Here is a 15528-nt window from a genome sequence, read left to right on the forward strand (position 1 = left end):
TAGAGTCCACCCAGCTGACCTTTTGCAAACAGAGTGTGGGCTGACCGAGGGGATCTTACCAATCCAAAGCACTCCATTGAAGGATGTTGTTTCTGCTACACTTGTAAGAGATAAAACTGTCTCTTCAAGGCAGAAAGAAGAAAAACATTGCATTTAGGAAGTTTCACAAGCAGGGGTGGGGCATGACACAAAGAGATTCAGAGGGAGGGCCTGAGGGCAGGCCTGGTTGCACTGCACCCTTTCCTTGCTAACACCCCAAACACATATCTGAATTAAGAGCCTTCACCAAAAAGACAAGAGACTCTGTGTCTAAACCCCTACCATGGTACACAAAGAAATTGGGAAATGCAATAGACACTGAACAAGCTAAACTGTGTGAACAGAGCCTGTCCGCCATGGATTTGCTGGTTATCTTGTGTCTTTGACTACTTCACCTATGGGTCAAGACAAAGGAGTTAATATTAATGGTAAATGCTTTGAAGATGTGTGACATACCTGATTTTTGGAAAAAACTTTTATACATGCTAGGGTTGGTGACAAGACAGTCCCACAAGCATGTTGCTTTTCAGCTTATCCCTGTAAACAGGCTGGAAGCTTGGCACAGCTGCAAAAGCATAACAAGCCTACGCTGCTGTGTGGAAGGGGAAACTGAGACACACTGCCTCATGGCATTGGTGGCTAAATGCCAAGACACCTACACTTTAACAGATATTGCTATCTGCATTCTGTTAGCAATACTACACTCCAACACATTTTCGGGCACCTGGGGACCAGGAACCCAGAACTTTGCAAGAACCCCTATGAATAGCATTATAGTGTTTGATAACGCTGGATGGTGGTATGACCAGAGCTGAACCAGAATTTTAAATGTACTGCCTCCACCATGGACAGTGTCCAAGTCTCTGGCAGTAAGTTCAGGAGGAGGGTGTGATGTTGCACTTCATATGCTTTATGGAAATATGCTTATGAATATGACATAACTGGAATATGTTTCACGCTAAATACCCCTTCTATGGTGTCATTAGAAAGCTTGTAATCTACTAAGTGTGTTCATCCTATTTGTTTGCATTTATTATTTCTATATCTGGACTTAGGAGAATAAGATATAAACTTGTATCACTGATGTAAACATATTAAGTGGAGGCCATTAACAGTGCTCCAGAAACAATCAGTTGTAAAGTGTCTTAGTTACTTGAAAGCCTTCTTAAATCTGGTACCTTTCCATTTAGAAGGAGGGTTGGGGACCACGAGAGACAAAGGATTCCCGCCTCGTGCCAAAGCTATAAAAGGGGGTGGAGCAGGACAAAGGAGGCCAGTCGTGAGAAAACCCCGGCTTACCACATGAGATGTTTGCTGGAACTAACAAGGACTGTACCAAAGGAAAGGATTGGGCCCAGACTAGGAAGGAGTCTAGTCTGTGAAAAAAGCTTATTGGAACATCTCTGAGGGTGATATATTGCCTGTAATCAATTTCTTAATGTATTAGGCTTAGATTCGCGTGTTTTTGCTTTATTTTGCTTAGTGACTTACATTGTTCTGTCTGTTATTACTTGAAACCACTTAAATCCTACTTTTTATACTTAATAAAATCACTTTTGTTTATTAATGAACCCAGAGTAAGTGATTAATACCTGGGGGAGTAAACAGCTGTGCATATCTCTCTATCAGTGATATAGAGGGCGAACAATTTATGAATTTACTCTGTATAAGCTTTATACAGAGTAAAACAGAATTATTTGGGGTTTGGATCCTATTGGGAGCTTGGTGTCTGGGTGCTGCAGATAGGTAAGCTGCTGAGCAGTTTTAGTTAAAGTCTGCAGCTTTGGAGGCATGGACCAGACCTGGGTCTGTGTTGCCGCAGGCTAGCATGTCTGGCTCAACAAGGCAGGGTTCTGGAGTCCCAAGCTGGCAGAGAAAATGGGCTCAGAGGTAATTTCAGCACGTCAGGTGACAGGCCCAAGGGGATCTCTGTGACCGAACACGTCACAACAAGTATGTTATAGTCAAGATATTTGAAAACATAACAATACTTGTGCATATTTTATTTAGTTTTGTTATTAAAAAAAATCAAATTAACCAAAGGAATTTCCAGGAGGCTTCTGCTTTCTGGTTTAACAGAGACATGTAAATGTCAGGGAGGTAACTCCTCCTTGTCCATAAAACCACATTTATTACTCCTAAGGGTGTTTCTATAAAATCAGAAAAGCTGCATTTTTAACTTTTTCTTGCTTTACATTTTCTGTGTCAATTACTTTTATGCTATGTTTTGAAAAATGGATTTATGCTTGGTTGGTATGATAGGTGCTTCGAACAGAATGTTTGATAGAAGTTTTAAATGTAAAGACTGTAACTGGTAAACACAATTTCGTTAAAAGGACTTCAGGGAGAATGAACACTGAAGTTTCTTATCAAACCATAAAGCCTAGAGGTAAAGTAAGCCCAGTCTTCCCCTCTTTGCAAAGAAAAGCTTCTAGGAAAAACATGTGTAGTTGGAAATGTTTTAAACCTTTTGTTAGTTTCTTAAATGCTGAAATGGCAAACATCTCTCTGTGAAATGCATACTTGCAAATATGCTACCTAAATGCAAAGCGCCTCATAATTCCTAATGTCATTGCAGTGTAAATAGTAAAATGCTTTATTCACCAACATGGAATCGAATGATCTTGCTAAACTAATTACTAGTGTAAAAAGCCATTTAAGTACAGAATATTTATATTAATGGAGAATTAATTACTGGCTTTGCTCAAGAAACTCCCTCACCTACCTCAGGAAGACCAGAAGAATCATTTCTCCAAAAACGGTTATAAAAAATCAGCAATTTCTTTAATAACTATTTAAGCTAAAGACTCTTTTTAAGAATTACTGAATTTTTTAGAACACTGTTTAAAAAGAACTAAAAAACTTTGTATAAAGAACTGGAGTGCTTGGACTTTTTGAAAATAGAAATTAATTTCCAGCTGGTCTCTCATAAAATTAAAGAAACATCTCAGAAATGGAGTGAATAAAAAGAAAAAGCTAAAATTAACTTTAAAGATGTCCTGAGAATTTCCCGCCATAAAGACAAAGGAAATATGACATCAAGAAAGAATGACAACCCTAATGCATATATGAATTAACAAACTACATGTTCATAAGATGAAGGGGTGACAAAGGACAACCCAATGGAACTTAATGAGCCAAAGAGAATGACAGCAACCGTCTTTAAATCTAGAAAACCCTGGAAGAGGTCTGTTTTCCTCTAATTTCATGGGCAAAGGAAGGAGAAGAGTATTTAAAAAACCTCTGAAGTGAGCACTCCTCATACAAACACGCTTCCTGATAACCATGCTCAAACACGCACACATACCCCTGCTAGCCTATTTAAATAGCAAGCATGCATCAGCTTATCCTGTTCATCTTTAAAAGCAGCTACCACAGACAGCTAAGAAAATCAGAGAAGATTCAAGAAGAAATCAAACCAAGAACTGTTCCCAAAACTTCAGCATGGATTGGTAAGAGGAAGTTAACTAAGACACTTTCAAAGGATTTGATTTAAAAATGTGTGTGATTATTTTATTGGGATATGGAAATGCTGTTGTAACTTAATATCTTAATAGTTTCTCCTTTAAATTACCAAATGGTTACACCATATATTCCTGGAGAGGAGACAGGGGCTAAACACTGTTTAACAGAGAAATAGTGGGATTTAATCAATTTTTAGAATCTTAATATTTGTAATTAGCTGTTTCAAGACAGCTCTTTAAATGGCTTCTTCTAAGTAACTGATTTAAATATCTTCTTTGATTTCATAAGATTGCTTATTTTGCCCTGTTCTAAACTGTCTGGTTATTATTAATAGTCAACAGGATCCTCCTGCCCTTAAACAAATTCTTTTGCTCAATTATAAACAGCTTAAGTACCTATGAGATACTAAGCTGTCCTTAGTAAATTTGGGACAATATATACTTAGGTCTCAACTTATCAAATGAAGAACATCCCCAGAAGCGGTTCACTCTCCAAGATGTAATCTCTGTTAAATGCTCTCTGAGTGGCATACAGAAGAGATTTTAACAGAATTAACCAGTTTATCATTTGGGTTCTATCAGTTTTGTTTCATGTTTTCTTCTCCTCACTTTAATAATAAAATAGCCCTAGTTAATAATTTATTATTTTGTTTGGCTTTAATTGTGGCATCCTCAAAGATATATAAAAGAATACCTGGGATTAAAGCAGTGGGAGTCACACCCCTGAACTGGCAGCAAGAGAAACAATTCATAAGAGCTGACCTACCATTTCTTGTTTCTCTAAACTAAATCTTTTTAGTCATTTTTAAAATAAAATGACTTGGTATCCAACAATTTAAAATTACCCCTTTCGACCCCAAATGTACTATTTAAATAAATTAAAATATTATCATACAATAGCTCAGAATTGTAAAATTAAGCTAAGTATTGCTCAATTTACTTTTGTTTTGATTTATACAATCGTTCGATATTAAGGAGTGCTTATCCTTTGCTCAGAGTATTCCTTAAGTTTAAAAATTCAATTATATAAATAGACAAATGCACTGACCTTCTTCACTGAATTAGCATATATAAGCAAATGAACACATACTGTAGATATTTATGATTTTCCAGCAGAATCTCCCTCACACCTACAGCAAACAAACAGGCAAGACTAGCATGCCCAGAAGATTAATAAATTAGAACTATTTTGGACCATGGAGTATGGCTCTAGCTCAGAGGTTCCCAAACTTATTTGGCCTACCGCCCCCTTTTCAGAAAAAAAATTACTCAGCGCCCCACTTTTCAGAAAAAAAATTACTCAGTGCCGCCCTGGAAATCTACCTTCTTTAAGCGAACAAACAGAAAGATGCAGTGACAAATTTGTATTCTTTTATGTATCTATATTTCTACCTACGTCCTACAATATAGTAAAGAAAGATGTGTTATTAGAATATCGCCCACAACATCAGGTATACAGTGGTTTTTGCGTAAAACGGCAAAAGACAACCAAACTAAAATACTAATGAAACTAATAAACTGGGTTTTGTTCTTTGCTCAGCATTAGATATATGTATTTGATATTAAATTGTCAAATAAACTAAATTTATCAAGAAATAATTAATTTAAAAAATAATCAATATGCAATTAAAAATCAGTTAATAGTTTTAATTTAGTTTGCCCTTATTTAAATAATTGTTCCTTATTAACACACGCCTTATTTACCAATTAACACAGATGATTCGATAGATATAAAATGTTAATAGTTAACAGTTTTTTTACGATTTCATTCCCGTTTTCGTTAATATTGTAATAAAAAATATGACAAATATATTGACTGTACACTTCAAATAGTACTGTATCGACACAAGCCTTCTATGATTTTATTATTAGTAAGCACTAGAGACACAGAAACGTACGGTAGGTATGTAAGAAAATGTATAAAAATACTCACGTGTAAATTGCTGTTTTATTGAAACAACAATAATACAATTTCCTTTGTATGTGATCCGTAATCCGTAAAGATCGAAGGTATCGAATATGAATAAAAATTTTTAAATACTTATTGCACTATTGTTAACTGCTTTTTACACAATTCAGAAACAATCTAAATCAGATTTCTTACATGTCGCCTATTTATAGTATCGTATTGTCATTACACGCACATATTCCTGCCGATGCATGCTGGACTTCCCGACAATGTGCAACACGATCGCCTGCCAACACTTGCTTGTTAAGAGCTGTTGGCGGACTTGACACCTGATCGGTTATAATTTGTGAATTTATTTGGAAAATAAAGTAATCACTACAACTTTAACTCTATGTTACACAACAGATGAAACATGTACGAACGGTTTTTCAAAATTTTCTTATATTCTCTTCTTTCTTTATGCTTCCACCGCCCCCTTATTTTTATTCAACGCCCCCCAATTGCACCCGAGGCTACTACTGCCCCCCTGGATCATTCCAGCACCCCCCAGGGGGCGGTATCGCCCACTTCGGGAACCTCTGCTCTAGATAAAACACTGGTACTCCCATTACATCAGTCAAGAACTGGTTTTGGAGGCAGGTGCTTGACATCTTTCTCTCAGGCACATAAAGCTGTCCATATTACAATGTATATTGATCATCAGCAGACAGAAGTCCATTAGTGCTCTCCTTCTGAATACAAGTAATAGGTTCTACAATTCTAGCCAGGTAGGGAAGATACAAAGTGTATAAAAAATGTAGCAAATAAGTAATCTAGACAGAAGAGTATATTTTAACTATTTTATTTCACAAGTTGGTGCCTGTGGGCCCTATGTTATTAAAGGATTTTCTTATAAACTATTACCAATACCTATATTTTATAATTCAGGTTATGTTATGGGACGTGAAAATGGAATATGCACAACTGTTTCCAAAACTGCTGTTGTACTTCATTCCTAAATGCCTGAAATGCATTATTTCATCTGTTCCCAAACTGGTCTGCAGAGTACTTTCTGGTGGACCACAGAGTTGACATATCAAATTGGTTTGGCTTCTTCTTGTATCCAATGTCATGTGGGGTTTTCTTAAAGACTTCCAATCAAAAACAGCTTCTTTAGAGACTAATGATGCATAGAAGAGGAAGTGGAAGCAGGAGCTGTTCAAAGGAATGGAGGCAGCAGCAGGACTGAAGCTACAGGCAACTATCAACCCTCCCATCCCCTTGGGTGTGGTGTTAGAAATCATTGCCAGGTGATAAATATGCAGGGGAGCCACCGAGTAGGCAACACAGGCTGAGGAGAGAAGAACAGAATAAATCAGATTAGAGATTAAATGAAAAGCAAAAGGAGACTGATTTTTTCCCTAAAATGAACACCACACTTAAGGTATTAATTAGTAGTAGTATGATAGCACCTAGGAATCCTAAACATAGACCAAGAACCCACTGAGCTTCGCGCTGTACAACTGTCAAATTTTTTTGTAGATAACATGGCAAAGGACAGATTTTTAAGGAGGGATTTGAAGAGTGATCAAGTGGCTTTGTGGAAGTTTAGAGGGAGCATCTCCCAAGCATGAAGGCCAACATAGAGAAGAATGGAAAGGTTTGTTTGAATATATAACAGTGAGCGCTCAAAGCTGATGTCATGGGCCAATCAGAGGGCTTGTCTACACTTACATTTTATAGCGCTCTAACTTCCTGGCTCAGGGGGGTGAAAAATCACCCCCCTGAGCGCAGCAAGTCTGAGCGCTTTAAAGCGCTAGTGTAAACAGGCTCCAAGTGCTGGGAGCGGTGTTCCCAGCACTCGGAGCTAATCCCCTCTTGGAGGTGGATTTCCAGGAGCGCTGGGAGACCTCTCTCTCAGCGCTCGCGCATGACCACACTGGCACTTCAAAGCGCTGCAGCAGGAGCGTTCCCGCGACAGCACTTTGAAGTTTCCAGTGTAACCATGCCCAGAGAAAAATCCAACCTTTTGATGCTGAATGAAAGGTGATTGATAGAATGAGGATAGGCCATCAAGGGCCTTGAAAGCGAAGACATAAAGCTTATGTTTGATACAATAGAAAAAAGAGGGAGCTAATGGAGGGAAGCAAAGAGAGAGGTGACAGGGTCAAAACCACAGACTAGGAAAATCATCTCTGCAGCAACATTCTGAATAGATATGAATAGGGTAAGACTGCTTTTGTCAAGGCCAGAGAAAAGGATGTTGCAGTAATCATGACATGAGATGATGAGATCTTGGACAAGAGTTTTCGCTGTGTGAGTGGATCTATAGAAAAGGACATATCTTAGAGATGTTATATAGAAAGAATCAGCAAGATTTAAACACATCCTGGATGTGAAGACACAGAAGGAAGTCCAAATTGAAGATAGCATCCAGGTTACAGGCCTGAATGAAAGGCATGATGATTGTCTTGTCCACAGAGACCGAGAAAGAAGATAGCACAGATGGCTGTGGGGTGGGGACAGTGCATTAAGAGAGCTCTTTTAGCCATGCTGAGCTCGAGCCATCAGCTAGACTTCTATGAGATATCAGAGAGACAGGCAGAGATATTAGTTTGGACAGAAAGAGTCCCATCTGGAACAGAGAGGTACATCCATGAGTCGTCAGCATACAGATGGTAGTTGAATCTGTTTGCAATGAGCTTACTCAGAGATAAGGTGTAGAGGAAGACAAGAAGGCGGCCAAGGACAGAGTCCTGTGGAACAGCCACAGAAAGCTAGAGGGTGGATGAGGAGGATCCAACACTGTAGAGGTGACTAGAGAGGTACAAGGAGAACCAAGAAAAGAAGTCAACAGAGTATAAAATTTCAAGAGGAGGAGCATGGACCACTGTGTCTACGGTGGCTACCAGATAAAAGAAAATGAGGATGGAGTACTGGTTTTGACATTTGGCTAAGAAGTCATTATACACATTGATGAGAGCTATGTCAGTTGAGTGCAAGTGCATTCAAGATGAAAATAACTACTTACCTAACAATACATTCTTATGTAAGCAATTACTGTAGTTGTCACAGATGCTACATAGTCAAAAGTGGGATAGCGAATGAGAAAGGAAGAGTTCCACAATGTGATCTTCCTAACATGTGGCTCACATTATGAAAAAGTTAGACCATCCTGTATTACTTGATTGATTTTACCAACTAATGTATATGACAATCAAGAAAAAAAATGGCCAGTGAAAGCTGAGGAAGGAACAAAAGTATACAATCATGTATGCTGCTGATGTGACTTAAATTACTACAGAAATAGTAGGAAACCTACTATGTAACTTTAAAGAGAATGCATAGTAATTACAGGGTAACTCATAACTTCAGTTAGGTTTGATTACTTCCAAAAGCACCTTTCCAATCAATTATCAGAAATGAAGTTCCTTTTTAGCACTTTTTCTGAGGTGAATGTTTAACTTGTAACAGAAAACTAAAGAAATACTTTAAACATGCCAACAATAATAAGCATTTTACAAGTCTTATTTGTATTTAATTTAAGATGCTTCTTGGTTATTCATTGTATATATGCATTTGGCGGAGAGGGGGAAAAAATTTTTAATTTTAAGCTAATGTAGCCATCTGGTGGTTGATGTTGGTAATACAGATTTTAAAAACCATGCAAAACATATATAGAGAATAAAATGTGTGTGTTAATACACGCAAATACAATGAACCTGTGTGCCAGTGATGATATCTGAATACCTGTGTCACACTTCACATCTCTTGTCTGTCACAAAATATTTTATATGGACTCTGTGCTGTCTTTCAAGGTATCTTAACTGTGAGTAATTCTTAAGACTTAAATCTGCAAATCTCTGTGTCTCGGCACTCACATTAGTTATTTTACAAAAAAAAGTCATTTCCCAAGGAAGATTAGATTAATTAGAAATGCATCTATTCAATATGCAGACAGTTACAGCTGATCTGAAAATACTTTCCAAAATAATCTAGAAACTTTTAATCATGTGTTAAATTCAAAGAAGAAGAAAGTAAAAGTGGCACTCCTCCCATAAATAACTTGAAATGTACTTTCTGATTTTTTTTCTCAAGTTCCTCTCAGTCACAAATGACTGGTTATGGCTTGGAGAGAATCCCAAGCAGCAAGTATTGTTGAATCACAACAACCAGGCTTACTTATATAATATCCCATTTTTACATGATCTCATGTGCTTTTGCAGTGTTTGAATAATTTATGGTATATCCCACAGAAGTAATAAATACTAAAAAGATTGAAGAGGTTGTCAGATCTGCTGCATATCAGGTGATTTTAATTACTCAAATATTGTTCATTTTAGAAAATAAACTTATTGATAACGGTACCTGTTGATCTGGGCCTGTGACTCAGAAACAAAGCAATATCCAGACAAAAAGTTCTTCTCAGCATTCATTATCTCATTATCTCAGAAGATCATTTACCTCTCTTTGGAATAGACTATAGGGAACTACCAGGAAAATAAATCCCAGCTCTAACATGATTTAAATAAAATAAAGTTTGCTACAAAAATTGAAAGGAGTTGATCATAATCAAAACTGCACAAAAAACTCCACAGATTTCAGACTCCCTAGCCTCACCTAAGGAAGTCCAAATCTCTAAACCTAAAGAAATTCTAATGGTCACATCTTTAACGGTATATGCCTGTTTTTCAGACGTTTCTCCTCTTATGCAACATATCAGAGTTTGAGTCCCACGTGTTAGTGATGTTCCATCTGTGTAAGGAACACCTCCCTCCCTCTCTCTGACATCTTCCCTCTCCTTTATCTCTCATGTTATACCCTTGAGCAGGAAGGAGACCAATCAGCAGGAGTGGTTTTGGTCCCAACTAAATAAGAACTAATCTGGAAAAGGAGTCCTCTGGATCAAAGCTTCTTACCATAAAGGCTGCACACGCAGAGTACTGTTTCAGGGGAAATCTTTTTTTCCTAAGAATTATATGCAAGCATGCTAGGCTGTATATATTACCACATGAAATAAAGCAGTTACCACCTGATTACTTCTCTTTATTTGCCATGAATCCAGCTACTCTAAAACCTTAGATAAAACAGCCTACTTTTTTAAAATATTAAACACTAAAGCTAAATATTTAAAACTACCAAAACAAAGAAGATGGCTCAAATACCATTTACACTCATGGAAAGAGAACAGCTGATGTTAGGTGGATGGGACCTTTAATAAATGTGGTTTGTAACATTTGGTTCTACAGTCAATGTGCATGGGTTCCCCAACCGTTAAACTGTTTTGAATGATTAAGAACATAAGAACGGCCATACTGGGTCAGACCAGAGGTCCATCTAGCCCAGTATCCTGTCTTCAGATAGTGGCCAATGCCAGGTGCCCCAGAGGGAATGAACAGAACAGGTAATCATCAAGTGATCCACTCCCTGTTGCCCATTCCAGGATTGCAAAGCACAGCATGCAACTCTTACACTGCACATCTGCAGAAGCAATTTCACAAGGGAGAGTAATACTTTTTTGGTCTCCCTCAGTGGTCATATAATTGGGCCACAATGTTCTTTCCACAGAAACATATGGATTTGCTTTTAACAACTGATTCTGCTGATGAGGAAGTCAACATTCTAGGAATAAGGTTTGTTCAAGATCATATAGTTTATCTATAACCTTCTGTGTACTTTGACTTTGTCTTTTTAGGAGAGAAGTTATGGAATGGTTATAGAGTTCTTAATTAATAGCTCATCTTAATTAATTAGCCTCTTAGAGTTGGTATGGCAACTTCCACCTTTTCATGTTCTCTGTATGTATATATATCTTCTCACTATATGTTCCATTCTATGCATCTGATGAAGTGGGCTGTAGCCCACGAAAGCTTATGCTCAAATAAATTTGTTAATCTCTAAGGTGCCACAAGTACTCCTCCACTGTTAGCAGACAGGATCAGGGTGTGTTGTAGGGGGAGCTTAATAATGAGAGGGCCTTCCCTAGTTACTGCTTAGGCCAGGGCATGGCTCTTTTGGTTTATGCCAACAATCCTATATTTTAGGGGACATACCTTATTTAAATAAAAAGTGGCCTCTCTCTTACTTACTCAGTATAGGACACCTTTTATCCTGTATTTCAACTAGGGTGTAGTGCTGCCAGAGCGGTACAGAGCATTGCTCTTGCACCTGGATTCCAGGACAGAACAGTACTCCACTTTGCCAAGTGCTGCTGGTTGGCAACTTGCTAGATGCACATTTTTGCAATGTCACTCAAATTTGGCCCTGTCACCCTGCTGAAAGTTGCCCCCCCACTGAAATTTGGAATGGTGTCCCCGGGTAGTTACAGCCAAGCCTCCCAGAGGTGCACAGCACTGCAGCAGGCAAACACTATCAACTTCAGCCTCTGACAACTCCAGGCACCTGTGCAGAACCTGAACAGAAGCCACAGCGGCTGCCCAGCACCTGAGGCCCTGGGTTCTGTGCAGCACCCAGAACTGAAGACAGAGAACTCCTAGAAAGAGCAGGGGAGAAGGGACTCAACCTCAGAGGTTCAAGTCAAGACTGGGAACATCTGAGGTCTGTCCAGTATTTCTGAAATACAGTGCTGGCAACTGTAGCTCACAGTGAGATAAATCTCAGAACCCAATTATGATGAAGTGTCTTCCACTTTGTGGAAGGTCAGGGGGTCTCAAACTTCATTGCACCATGACCCCCTTCGATAAAAATTACTAAATGACCCCAGGACGGGGGACCAAAGCCTGAGCCTGCCCGAGCCCTGCCACCCTGGGGGGAGGAGACCAAAGCCCGAGTCCTGCTGCCCAGGGCTGAGGGGCCCCAAAGCCTGAGCCCACTGCCTCAGGTGAAGGGGCCAAAGCTGAACCCCAAGAGCTTCAGCCCCAGGTGGGGAGCCTGTAACCTGAGCCCCACCACCCACAGCTGAAACCCTTGGGCTTCAGCTTCGGCCCTGGGCGGTTGGGCTCGGGCTTCAGCCCCAGCAAGTCTAACACCAGTTTTGGTGACCCCATTAAAACTGTCACGATCCACTTTGGGGTCACGACCCACAGTTTAAGAACCACTGGGTTAGTTGATTTGTGCTCCCTCTACTGGGGGCTCTGTCTTCAGCAACAGAACAAAAACACAATACATTTCCAGGCATTATGGTATTTTTTCTTTTTAATTCTTTCAACAGAGGTAGGTAAGAAAAATCTAAAATAGTCAAGCTGATATTTAGAATCCAAAAGATAATTCTCACTAGATAATTTTAATATCCAATTTAAGACTCAACTAACAAAGATATACCTCTAGAAATTGACATTCCTGAGTTTCCTGATGCTCAGGCTATGTCTACCCTAGAGAGCTTACAGTGGCACAGCTGTACCGATGCAGCTGCACCGCTTTAAGATCTCTTGTGTAGCCGTTCTATGCTGACAGGAGAGAGTTCTTCTGTCGACATAATTAAGCCACCTCCAACAAGCAGCAGTAGCTATGTCGGCGGGAGAAACTCTCCCACCAACATAGCGCTGCACACACTACCACTTATGCCGCTAAACTTATGTGGCTCAGGGGGCTGTTTTTTTCACACCCCTGAGCGACATATGTTTTGCTGACATAAGTGTTAGTGTACATATGGCCTCAGTGACAACTCGGAATATGTCAGTTCTGGACTCAAAGGTCACACATTACCCCAACATGATCTGATTTTTAGATTAACCTCTTATATTTCCCCCAGATTTCTATGCTCAGTTTGCAAGCAGTGAAGTGAGATTTACTACACTCTTCCTCTTATGTGCTCCTCTCCGATCCAATCAACTCAGCATAGCATGACAGAGGAACATATTAACAGGAAAAGATGAATAAACAAACCAAAAAAGGCAAAAAGAACAGGAGAGAGAAAATGAAAGCCAAATAATAGGTTGATAAAAATAATTAAAAGAATTCTTTAATGCTCTTAAATGCTCTGTGAATATTCAACGTACATTAGACAAATTATCTGCCATACAAACCCTATTGGATATATATCAATATCATTATGTACTAAGTTTTGCATACAGGGCAATAAATGCCTCAAAGTGTGAATCACATCCCTCAAATGCACATAATGTAGCAATATACATTAGATTATGCCTGAGGGATAACAATAGATTTATAAGAGAGCTTTGAAATTTAAACTAAGGGTGCTGAACTCTTTTTTCACCTCCCCAAGCAGAAGCTTTAAAGCACAGTTCACTGTTTTTCTGCATGCAATCCTACAAAGTATAGTTGTATTTCTTGGTAATTTCTTCATGTAACAGCTGGCCATTACTATCTCTGTTACTTCTAACGCACCTATCACCATGGCATCCAAAGGCCCTTTGTGAAACACAGTCTTGGGAAAACGCATGACAGAGTTGCATTCTCTAATCTGTTCTGAGATGGCAGTAAAAATAGTACAGAGTGGCGACCAGGACAACTAGATTAATAACTAAGTTTTCAGTATGCAAATATATTTCTTAGAGAGAATGGCTTTCACATTTTGAACTAATGAGGTCATGGTAACAAATATTTCAGCAAGCATTTTCTTTGAGGGCAAAGCCCTGAAGTAGATGACAAGTACAATTAACTGGTCTACTCTGAGTGATCAGTGAAAACTAACAGCTACCCTTCAAGTAATACATAAGAGTGTAATAAGAGGTCAGAAAATTATAACACTTAAATCATTTTAGAAATTAAATCAGTTCTCAAAGCTGTGTGTTTGCCAGGGTCTGATGGATATTACATGAGACAAAAACCAAAAACCCAGCGATACTTCAACACTGATCTGGGGTGCAACTATGTTGAGGTAGAGGAAGCCTGAAGTATTTTATTCCTTTTCACGCTAATTTCTCAGTATGACAAAAGCTATCAACTCATCAACTGGATATAATTTTTCAAAAAAACAAAAACAAAAAAACTTCAGAAAGCAGATATGGAAATAGATAAACAAAAAAAATTCTAATGAAAAACAAAATGAGAAGAGATCACTCGTATGATCTGAAATGGAAACCTCAAACTTAAACAACATACAATTTAGAAGTTTCAATGGCTAAAAATCCATCTACCAGCTACACATGATAAATCACCAACTTGAAAATTGCTAGAAATATTTACAAAAACATAGTTTTGATGGGTTAAATAAGAACTGAAAAAGACAGTTACCTTATCCATAACTGGTGTTCTTCGAGATGTGTTGCTCATGTCTATTCCACAGTAGGTGTGCGTGCTCGCCACGTGCACCGGTGCCAGAAGTTTTTCCCCTAGCAGTACCCATAGGAGGGAGCGCCCCCTGCACCTCCTGGAATGGCGCCTACCTGGCACCGTATAAGGGGAGCTGCACGCTCCCCCTACCCTCAGTTCCTTCTTGCCAGACAACTCCGACAGAGGGGAACAAGGGTGGGATGTGGACTAGACATGAGCAACACATCTCGAAGAACACCAGTTATGGAAAAGGTAATTGTCTTTTCTTCTTCGAGTGATTGCTCATGTGTATTCCACAATAGGTGATTCCAAGCTATATCTGTTGGAGGTTGGTAGGAGTTCACAAGTTCCCAGGATGGAGGACAGCCCTGCCGAACCCAGCGTCTTCCATGGTCTGGGAGACGATCGCATAATGCGAGGTGAAACGTGTGAACCAAAGACCACGTGGCGGCCCTACAAACGTCCTGGATGGGGACATGGGCCTCGAAGGCAGCCGACGAGGCCTGCACCCGAGTCGAGTGCGCCCTCACAATGGGTGGTGGGGGGACACCCGCCAGCTCATAACAGGAACGGATGCACGGAGTGATCCAATTGGAAAGTCGCTAGGTGGAAATCAGCTGGCCCCCGCGCGCTCAGCCGAGGCGACAAACAGTTGCGAAGACTTTCTGAACGGCTTAGTCCGCTCGAGGTAGAAAGCCAGAGTCCGCCACACATCGAGCGTATGGAGACAGTGCTCCTCACTGGACGCATGGGACTTGGGGCAGAGGACCGGTAGAAAAATGTCCTGAACCATGTGGTAGGCGGAGACCACCTTCGGGAGGAACACGGGGTGTGGGCGGGGCTGAACCTTGTTCTTATGAAAGACCGTGTACAGCGGCTCGGAGGTCAGGGCCCTGAGCTCCGAGACTCACCTGGCCGACGTGATTGCAACCAGAAAGGCCA

General features: G+C 39.7%; 1 protein-coding gene across 1 annotated transcript in view; it reads right to left on the reverse strand.

Annotated features, from left to right (window-relative positions):
• TDRD3 (tudor domain containing 3) overlaps window positions 1-15528 on the reverse strand; it is a 281940-nt gene that overhangs the window by 169951 nt on the left and 96461 nt on the right. The window lies entirely within an intron of this gene.

The sequence above is a fragment of the Emys orbicularis genome, chromosome 1 (assembly GCF_028017835.1).
Source record: "Emys orbicularis isolate rEmyOrb1 chromosome 1, rEmyOrb1.hap1, whole genome shotgun sequence".
Lineage (NCBI taxonomy): Eukaryota > Metazoa > Chordata > Testudines > Emydidae > Emys > Emys orbicularis.